The 10,674-nt window shown below is 44.4% G+C and overlaps 1 long non-coding RNA gene across 1 annotated transcript; it reads right to left on the bottom strand.

Moving 5' to 3' along the window:
* Nucleotides 1–9,798: 9,798 nt before the first annotated feature.
* On the bottom strand, nt 9,799–10,319 carry LOC113106792 (uncharacterized). The gene is made up of 2 exons (XR_003292578.1): nt 10,227–10,319; nt 9,799–10,137 (listed from the first exon to the last, which is right to left on the bottom strand). It is a non-coding gene; the product is annotated as an uncharacterized LOC113106792 (long non-coding RNA).
* Between the last annotated feature and the right edge of the window lie 355 nt (nt 10,320–10,674).

The following is a 10,674-nucleotide window of genomic DNA, read 5'->3' as shown; positions in this document are numbered from 1 at the left end:
TCAAGACCACATACTTAACTACTGATAATGTTTGTGATGCGATATCTCCTATTCTAAGAAAATCATTTTACATTATTATTTGTAATGATCAAAAAGCATGTGCAAAGTAACAACTCTGTATGACAGGGGTCTCCAAACTAGATCCTGGATGGCCAATGTCCTGAAAAGTTTAGCTCCAACTGGCCTTAAAACACCTGGAAGATTAGTGTGTCTAGTAAAAGCTTGATTAGGTTCAAGTGTGTATAATTAGGGTTAAAGCTAACAGGGGCGTTAAACAAGATCCTGGGCCCTATGCATAGGCAGTCCTGATGGGTCCCCATGCCCCCCACCCATGAAAATATCCAGGTAAAAAATATATATTTCAGATTCATACTTTTCAAGGGCCCTCTCTTCCTTTGGGGCCTTGCTAATGAGTACTGGTTTTACCCCCAGTCCGACCCTGGGAGCTAAACTTGGAGAAACAAACAAAGTTTGGAACTGTAAGGTCAAATCATTTTTATGTACTTTATTTTTTGTTGACATCATATCTGTGGTCAAAAATGTATATGACTATGCCTAATTGGCACAGTGCACAGACACACGCAAAGCTCGGGATATGACAAATGCGCGCAGCAAGGCTAGAATGGATACGTTTGGCTCTACTGGGCATGCGCACATAAATACAGCTACATTTTTGTCATACTGTGCTTGTGCTTGCATAGACTAGTCGAGCTCTGTGTGAAACAATCGACTACTCCAGCATGCATTAACCATAATGCATACAAAGTGTTTGCAAGTACGACGTGAATTTTAGAATTACAATATTGCGTGGAGCTGTTACTATATGACCTTATCTATGTTGCATGTAAAAATAAAATATGTAATGTAATAATTAGGGTTGTGCCTAAATTTAAATTTGCCAGGATGTCAGGCGCTCTGGCTCCCGGTAAACATTTGACTATGGTGGCTGGTGTCTCTATATTCACGTTCCGTACAATAGAATCACCAATAACTAGAGCACTTTCATCAGGTTTCTCAGTGGGTGCATCACGGAGTGGGGAGAACCTGTTTAATGTTTTGATCGGAACAGAAGAGCGGTGTTTTGACCCACGACTACACTGCCTCACCGTCACCCAGTTGCCCTGCTGCAGGGGCTCTGCTGGAACCGAACAATGTACAGGAATCCCTGAGCTAGACGCATCCAAAGCCGTATCTAGAGCCCTAACATTCTTACTGTCCTCAATTAAAGTTTGGATGCGTGTCTCTAATTATGAAATCTTCTCTGTCAGCCTAACTGTTTCCCTGCATTTATCACATGTGAATCCCTCATCAGCGACAGAGATAGATAAACTGTACATGTGGCAAGAGGTGCAAATAACAATTGCAGGAGAAGCCATTACTCACCGTGCTTGATGAAATATTCTTACTGCGGTTGTTTGATGAACTTGTGAAAAACTGGAGCGAGAGAGAGGAGAGGAGAAAAGAAAACGCTAATGACAAGCTAACGAGTGCTAACGCTTTGCAGGTGTGCTGCAGCCACGGAAGAGTGAACGATCAAAGTTAATCTGATAAGATTGATCGGTAATTTCAGAAATATGGTGTGAATTAAGTTATATTTTACAATTTAAAAAAAAAAAAAAAAAAAAACAGACATAGTGATAGTAAGTCAGAGCGTTGCAAGAGTAATTTTACCTATAATAATACATCATAGCTACACGTTATATTATTTGTATATATTTAAAAGGCAAATATTGAAAGCTTAGGCTACCATGATACGAATGAATGGAATAAGCACAGCGCGCTCACCAATCAAACAGCCGCGCTGCGCGTCTCAGTCTCTCAAAAACCAAATCAGTTCTCTCTCAAGAGTAGGCTAATAATCAGCTTCGATACGGATACATTGTCTACTTGTCCTACATGTTTGCATCTTTACCTTTTGCTGGTTTGCGCGGAACACACATCTGTTTAGTGAAGTTCATTAACATTAAGACTCGCTCAAAGTGTTCTGCGTAATGAAAATGTGTGCATTGAATGGATTCAGTCGTGTTCAAATGATCACTAAACGTTTGTCATGACATCTCTCTGCTTGCATGATAAATATTATTTTAGAAATTAATAATTATTTCAGTTTAACACGACATACTTGTTCAGTGATAACTACGAAAAAATATATAAAAAGTCATAACAGTCTTATCAAGTAACTGTACGATGTTGTATCCGAATGCAGATAGGAAAAATGTTGTGATTGTTACAGATACAAATACTGGCTGTTACATGAAAATTTAAATATGTAATGTCATATATAAAGTTTTTAAAATTTACATATGTAATTGTTGCATAAGGCTATACATTAATACGCGTTTATTGATAAAAAAAGAGGCTATCTGGGTGTAGACGTAAATAAAACACAATCTAACAGGTAGAAAATTAAATTAGAAACATCTAAACTTTTCAGGTCGCAGTAAGTGCACCACTGGTCATGCACATCCTTTCCCGGAACAATACTGAAAGCTAAGGCAAGATGGAGAAACAGATGATCATAGTTGTACAAGGATAGCCATTTTTTAAATGAATCTATTATCAGAGCTACTGCAAGGGATGTTTAGTGCTGGAATTCCATTTATTCTTTGCTGAAACTTCTGCATCATCATGGAGAGCGGGTCATAGTTGCCCAGCAACAGCAGACACAGGCTACAGAGTGCTTTGGAAATAAGGAGAGCGGCGCGCCAAGCGTTTTCCACACGTTTTCACTCGCGACATCATGCAAATGTGGTTTTGTTTTGAAGGAAAAAATTTTTATTTTATTTTTTTGCTGGACTCGGTCGAGACCAACTAGAAGACTTGGCGAGTCCAATGGCCAAGTCCGAGACAAGTCCGAGTGCAAATTCAACGAGTCCGAGACAAGTCCGAGACGACAGAAAAAGGTCTCGAGTCCGGACTCGAGTCCAAGACCGGACTCGAGTACTACAGCCCTAATAGAGCACTTGTACTTTTACTCAAGTATGGGTCTCTAGTACTTTATACATCTCTGCATTCTTGTGGTGGTGGTGGATAGATTTTCTAAAGCCTGTCACCTCCTGTCGTTACCCAAACTTTCCACAGCTAGCCAGACTGCGGAGCTCCTAATGCAGCATGTGTTCAGGATTCATGGATTCCCCCAGGATATTGTCTCCGATAGAGGTTCCCAGTTCACCTCCCGGTTCTGGAAGGCTTTTGGTCGTCTCACTGGATCTGACATCAGTCTCTCATCTGGTTTTCACCCCAGTCTAATGGGCAAACAGAGAGGGTGAATCAGGAGATCGAGAAAACTTTGAGATGTTTGGCAGCAGACAATCAGACCACTTGGAGCTCTCGATTAATCTGGGCAGAGTTTGCACATAATACTCTCTACCATTCCTCCTTAGGCATGTCCCCTTTTGATAGGAAACTAGTTCTGTTGACATAAAATAAAAATGTTCAATGGCAATGACTAGATGTAACAGTGGTATTTTTTTATTACATTTTTATATTGCCAATGGTTTAATGGGTTGAAAGGTTAAAATATTAATAGAATGTAAAAATGTACAATACCAATTTATAATCTTTTTTAATTTAATTACTTTCTGGACTCGGGCGGACTTGACTCGGACTCGGCCTCGGCCTTTAAGAACTCGGACTTGAGTCCAACTCGGCCCCTTTTGGACTCGGACTCGGACTTGGACTCGATGTTTGTGGACTTGGTCTTGACTCGTACTCGACAAAGGTGGACTCAGACCCAAGTTCTCCAAGACAACAAGAAATTCATAATGTCATCATTAAGGATCTCCTCATTGGCTGCACTTTACCTCTGTCAAATGTGGGGGAGAGGCATTAAATAACTGAAATGTCATCTTTAACTGGAGGACAATATAGTGTGATACAATAATAAAATAGGTTAATTTGTATTTTCATGCACTTGTAATACAATAAAACCTTTGAAACCTTTTTTGATAGGAAACTAGTTCTGTTGACATAAAATAAAAATGTTCAATGGCAATGACTAGATGTAAAAGTGGTATTTTTTTATTACATTTTTATATTGCCATTGGTTTAATGGGTTGAAAGGTTAAAATATGAATAGAATGTAAAAATGTACAATACCAATTTCTAATCTTTTTTAATTTAATTACTTTCTGGACTCGGGCGGACTCGACTCGGACTTGGCCTTTACGAACTCGGACTTGAGTCCGACTCGGCCCCTTTTGGACTCGGACTCGGACTTGGACTCGATGTTTGTGGACTTGGTCTTGACTCGTACTCGACAAAGGTGGACTCGGACCCAACTCTAGCAGACTGTCATCACTCAGTGGCTGGATGTCTAAGTGGTGCCCACAGAATAACATAGGTTTCATAGACAATTGGACGAGCTTTTGGGGCAGACCTGACCTGTTGAAAAGGGATGGTCTTCATCCCTCCTGGGGTGGTGCCACTCTTCTCTCTAGAAATATGGCAAATAGTCTTAGTGTTTATACTTGACTAAATGGGGCCCAGGTCAGGAAGCAGACAGACTGGCTAAACCGACCATCTGCTAGCTGCCTCCCGTCACAGAGGTCAGCTAATTCTCAGCACATAGAGACTCTTTCACCTAGATATCACACTATAGAGACTGTGTATGTTCCCCGAACTAGAAAATACAAAAAAAGGTCCAAACCAAATTAAGATTAACAATTTAATTGAGGTTCAACAGATAAAAAACAAATGCAATACGGATAAACAAATGATAAGCTTGGCTTATTGAATATAAGATCCCTTTCTACGAAAACCCTTTTTGTAAATAATATGATCACTGATCATAATATAGATGTGCTCTGTTTGACAGAAACCTGGCTAAAACCTGATGATTACATTATTTTAAATGAGTCCATCCCCCAAGATTACTGTTATAAACATGAGCCACGTCTAAAAGGCAAAGTGGGAGGTGTTGCTTCAATTTATAATGTTTTCAGGATTTCTCAAAGGGCAGGCTTCAAGTATAACTCATTTGAAGTAATGGTGCTTCATATAACATTATCCAGAGAAACCAATGTTAATGATAAATCCCCTATTATGTTTGTACTGGCTACTGTATACAGGCCACCAAAGCACCATACAGACTTTATTAGAGAGTTTGGTGATTTTACATCCGAGTTAGTTCTGGCAGATAAAGTTTTAATAGTTGGTGATTTTAATATCCATGTTCACAATGAAAAAGATGCACTGGGATCAGCATTTATAGACATTCTGAACTCTATTGGGTTAGACAACACGTTTCAGGACCTACTCATTGTCGAAATCATACTCTAGATTTAATATTGTCACATGGAATTGATGTTGATAGTGTTCAAATTATGCAGCCAAGTGATGATATCTCAGATCATTATTTAGTTTTGTGCAAACTTCATATAGCCAAAATTGTAAATTCTACTTCTTGTTACAAGTATGGAAGAACCATCACTTCTACCACAAAAGACTGCTTTTTAAGTTATCTTCCTGATGTATTCTAATTCCTTAGCATATCCAAAACCTCAGAACAACTTGATGATGTAACATAAACTATGGATTCTCTCTTTTCTAGCATTTTAAATACAGTTGCTCCATTACGCTTAAGGGTTAGGGTTAGGGTTAGGTGTCAAACTGTTTTCTTAAGGAAAACAGTTTGACACCATGCTATAATGAGCATACTCGCACCCTAAAGAGGGCAGCCCGAAAAATGGAGCGCAGCTGGAGGAAAACAAAACTAGAGGTATTTCGTATTGCTTGGCGGGAAAGTAACCTATCCTACAGAAAAGCATTAAAAACTGCTAGATCCGATTACTTTTCTTCTCTTTCAGAAGAAAACAAACATAACCCCAGGTATTTATTCAATACAGTGGCTAAATTAAAGAAAAATAAAGCCCCAACAAGTGTTAAAATTTCCCAACATCACAACAGTAATGACTTTATGAACTACTTTACTTCTAAAATCGATACTATCAGAGATAAAATTGTAACCATTCAGCCTACAGCTACTGTATCGCATCAGACAGTGCACTATGAGGAACTGAGGAACAGTTCCACTCATTCTTTACCATAGGAGAGGAAGAATTTTATAAATCATCTAAACCAACAACATGTATTTTAGACCCTATACTATTTAAGCTCTTTAAAGAGATGTTTCAAGAAGTCATAGATCATAGAACTAACTCTAACCCTAATCTCAAATCTCCCTTTTCTGTCCAAGATACTAGAAAAGGTGGTATCCTCACAATTATTTAAAGTGACATGACATACGGCCAAGTATAGTGATCCATACTCAGAATTCGTGCTTTGCTCTTAACCCATCCAAAGTGAACACACACCCAGAACAGTGGGCAGCCATTTATGCTGCAGCGCCTGGGGAGCAGTTGGGGGTTTGGTGCCTTGCTCAAGGGCACCTCAGTCATGGTGTTGAAGGTGGAGAGAGCACTGTACATGAACTCCCCCCACCTACAAATCGTGCCGCCCCAAGACTCAAACTCACAACCTTTCGATTGCAAGTATGATTCTCTAACGATAAGGCCAAGACTTCCCCATTATATACCTTCTTAGAGAAAAATGGTATATGTGAGGATTTCCAGTCAGGATTTAGACCGTATCATAGTACTGAGACTGCTCTCCTTAGAGTTACAAATGATTATCATCTGATCATGGCTGTATCTCTATTAGTTATATTGGATCTTAGTGCTGCGTTTGACACAATTGACCACAACATTATTTTCCATAGACTTGAACACTTTGTTGGCATTAATAGAACTGCATTAGCATGGTTGAAATCATACTTATACGACCACCATCTGTTCGTAGAAGTGAATGAAGAGGTATCATATCGATCACAACTGCAGTACGGAATACCTCAAGGCTCAGTACTAGGGCCCCCCTCTAAGGAGCAGCTACCAGATGCTCCTCAGACACACCAAACAGAACAAAAAGGACCAGAAGGGAGGAGGACCGGAGGAGGTTCAGGGGGAGGGATGGAGGACCGGAAAAGAAAATTAGGGGAACAGACACCAGAAGTGGAAACAAAAAGCAGGAAGACCAGGAGGGAGGAGGACCGGAGGAGGTTCAGGGGGAGGGACGGAGGGCCAGACTAACTGAGGGGAACAGACAGAAACATAACAGAAACCAAAACATCACACAGAAGTCCATGAAGGGCCTGTTGAGGTGCCCACCAGGGCGGAGCAGAAGACCACCATGTCCACGTGGTCACCGCCAGAGTCCCCCAGGGTGGAGCGGACGACCACCACGTCCTCGTGGTTGAGGCAGGAGTCCCCCAGAACGGAGCAGCAGACCACCCAGTAACTTGACTTGGCTCTGGAGGGTAATCAGTGACTGGCCCTGGCTCTGGAGGGTCATCGGAGACTGGCCCTGGCTCTGGAAGGTCCACAAACACCTGACTCGGCTCCGGAGGGTCCGCCGGAACCTGACTCGACTCCTGAGAGTCTACCGGAACCTGACTCGACTCCGGAGAGTCCACGGGAACCTGACTCGACTCCGGAGAGTCCACTGGAACCTGACTCGACTCCGGAGAGTCCACCGGAACCTGACTCGACTCCTGAGAGTCCACCGGAACCTGATTCGACTCCTGAGAGTCCACGGGAACATGACTCGACTCCGGAGAGTCCACCGGTACCTGACTTGACTCCGGAGAGTTCACTGGATCATGACTCGACTCCGGAGAGTCCACCGGAACCTGACCCGACTCTGGAGAGTCCACGGGAATCTGACTCGACTCCGAAGAGTCCACTGGAACATGACTCGACTCCGAAGAGTCCACCGGAACCTGACTCGACTCCGAAGAGTCCACCGGAACCTGACTCGACTCCGGAGAGTTCACCGGAACCTGACTCGACTCCGGAGAGTCCACCGGAACCTGACCCGACTCTGGAGAGTCCACGGGAATCTGACTAGACTCTGGACTGTCTGTGAAGACCTGAGGTGCCTTGGCTTCGGGCACTGTCTCTGGAACGGTCTCGGGGACCGCCTCGGTCAAGGCATCGGGAGCGGCCTTGGACACTGCATCGGGAATGGCCTCAGTCACCGCCTCGGTAACGGCCTCGGGAGCGGTCTCGGGCACCGCATCGGGAATGGCCTCGGGCACCGCCTCGGCCTCCGGAACCGCATCGGGCACTGCCTCGACATCGGGCACCGCCTCGGCCTCCAGTACAGCATCGGGCACCGCCTCGACCTCCGGAACAGCATCGGGCACCGCCTCGGCATCGGGCACCGCCTCGGTCTCCGGAACAGCCTCTGGTACCCCCTCGGGCACCGCCTCGGGGACAGCAGTGGTCCGCTCGGAAACGTCCTCCTGGACAGAAGCGGCCCGCTCAGGAACGTCCTCCTGGACGGCAGCGGCCCACTCGAGAACGTTCTCCAGGCCTTGAGGAACGGTAGATGCCTGTCTCCTCGTCCTCCGCCCTCTATGACGGCGAGTCGGTGGCACCCTGACTGGCCATCTTGTGTTGTGGTGCTGGGTTGGCAGCCATCTTGTGCTGTGGGGCTAGGCTGGCGGCCATCTTGGGCTGTGGCGCTGGACTGACAGTCATCTTGGGTTGTGGCGCTGGCTCAGCAGCTTTGACATGAACAGTTTTGGGAACTTCTAGGATCTGTGACAGTGTGGAGAAATACTCTAAAAAAGAGTCAGCGGCCATCTTGAACTTTGGCGCTGAGCTGGTGACCGTCTGGTACTGTGGTGTGAGGCTGGCTTCCATCTTGCCTCGAGGTGCGGGGTTGGTGGCCATGCACCACAGCGGCACTGGGCTGGCGGCCATCTTGTGCTGTGGCGCGGGGCTGGCGGCCATCTTGTGTTGTGGTACTGGGCTGGTGACCACTTGGTGCTGTGGCACTGTACTGGCCTCCATCCTGCCTCTATGCGCGGATCTAGCGGCCATCATGGGCAGTGGCGCCACCATGGCGGGCGTGTGCTTCTTCTCACCTCTCCGTCTGTCGTGGTGAGATGGTAGCTCTGACCCATTCCACCGAAGCCCTGGATCGAAGGGAGGCCATGGTTGAGAGTGATGCCGAGTCTCCTCTCGGAGAGTGATCTCCGAGTCCCCTCCTCGGTGACCTCCCCTGGTCCCCCGGAAAATCACCAGGCGAGTCCCCTCAAAACTGCCTCTGTCCCGCTCCGTGGCTAGGGATGAAGCATGAGCAGACATACCGCTGGTTCTCTTTGTGACGGAGTCCTTCTGTCACGTTCGGCGTTTCAGGAACGAGGCGAGAGAACCAAATGCAGGTATGAAGCTTGTTTAATAAGGGTAATCCAAACGGGTAGTCAAGCAAAGCAGGGTCAAAACCAGGATATCCAAAACAGAACATAAACAGGACACGAACACAGGGCAAGGCAAAGCAGGGCAAGGCAAAGCAGGGCAAGGCAAAGCAGGGCAAGACAAGGCAAGAGTGACGGACATGAAACGCAATGACATCAAACAAGGACTCCGTAACAAGGACAGAAACAACCCAGGTATTTAAAGACAAGTGCAAACGATGTAAGTGAAAACAGCTGAAAACAATGAACAGTGATGATAAGGGGAAGTGAGACCTCTAGTGGACACCCAGAGATACACAGACCAGACATACTGTGACACAAAGTACAAAGAACAAAGTAAGAACTTCATTGTATTAGTACATATTACAATAAAGCTCTTGAATCTTGCTGGTCAGCTAGACTCCCTGTTCGCAAAGATTGACGATAATTTTGAGTCTAGGGGTAATCTTGGATAAATCGTTACAATAATCATTTAATAAACAGATCAGTGTTCAATTAATTCAAGTAATAAAAGCCACAAATCTCGACAGAACACAAAGGATCATCATAACTTACTTTATTGATGCAAAGTGTACATTCAACATCTACTACAAAATATATTTCAGAAGATATATTAATAATAAAAAAAGTGTGAGAGAGTCCTGGGTTTTTTTATGATGGCAGCTGGGGTTTGGCTGCCATGATCAGTCAGTCTGGCCCTCAGACGAGGAATTCCCAGAGTAACGTCAAGAAACTGCTTGAAAGCAGCGGCAGCCGTGGGAAGAGGAGTGTGACGTACTGAGTGCATGTCTGCAACGGAGCCCTATCTGAGCGCAGTATGCAGCCTAAAACCAGGGTGTCTCACCCCTGTGCGCCTGCATCGTTGTGCAGGTGTTTACCTGCAGAAGACAGACAAATGGTTATTCATGATGAATTCCTCTCAGTAAGTTGTCTCAGGTTGTTCCACATGTTCTTCGCTTGTACTAACCTTCCTCATCCTCCTCCACCCATAGGAGGAGGGGTGGGACCTGCACCGTGGTTTATTCTACCCATTCGTCTGCGCCCAGGGAATCCAGGAGGACTGCAAGAAGATCACAGTGTCAACACAGAAAACCTGATCACATCATGATTAAACACGAAGTGGTTCTGCAGATGAAGAGTTGAAACATATCCTCTGCCATCACTTGAGCGAGACGATGCACTGCTGTGTCCATCTTTAGACCGATCTGGCTGGACGATAGTCTGGAAGGTGTGGAGACATAAGATAGATAGATAGATAGATAGATATCTACAGTAAAAATATTAAACCGTAATAATACATTATACAAATAAACTGTATAATAACTGTATATACCTTTCAGTTCAATATGACACAAATTATATTATTTTCACAGTAAAACCATTCTTTATATCCTCTTCAGAGAACACAGAACATC

The sequence above is a fragment of the Carassius auratus genome, chromosome 8 (assembly GCF_003368295.1).
Source record: "Carassius auratus strain Wakin chromosome 8, ASM336829v1, whole genome shotgun sequence".
NCBI lineage: Eukaryota > Metazoa > Chordata > Actinopteri > Cypriniformes > Cyprinidae > Carassius > Carassius auratus.
Note: the sequence above shows the minus strand (reverse complement) of the source record. Positions and strands in the feature narration are given on the sequence as shown.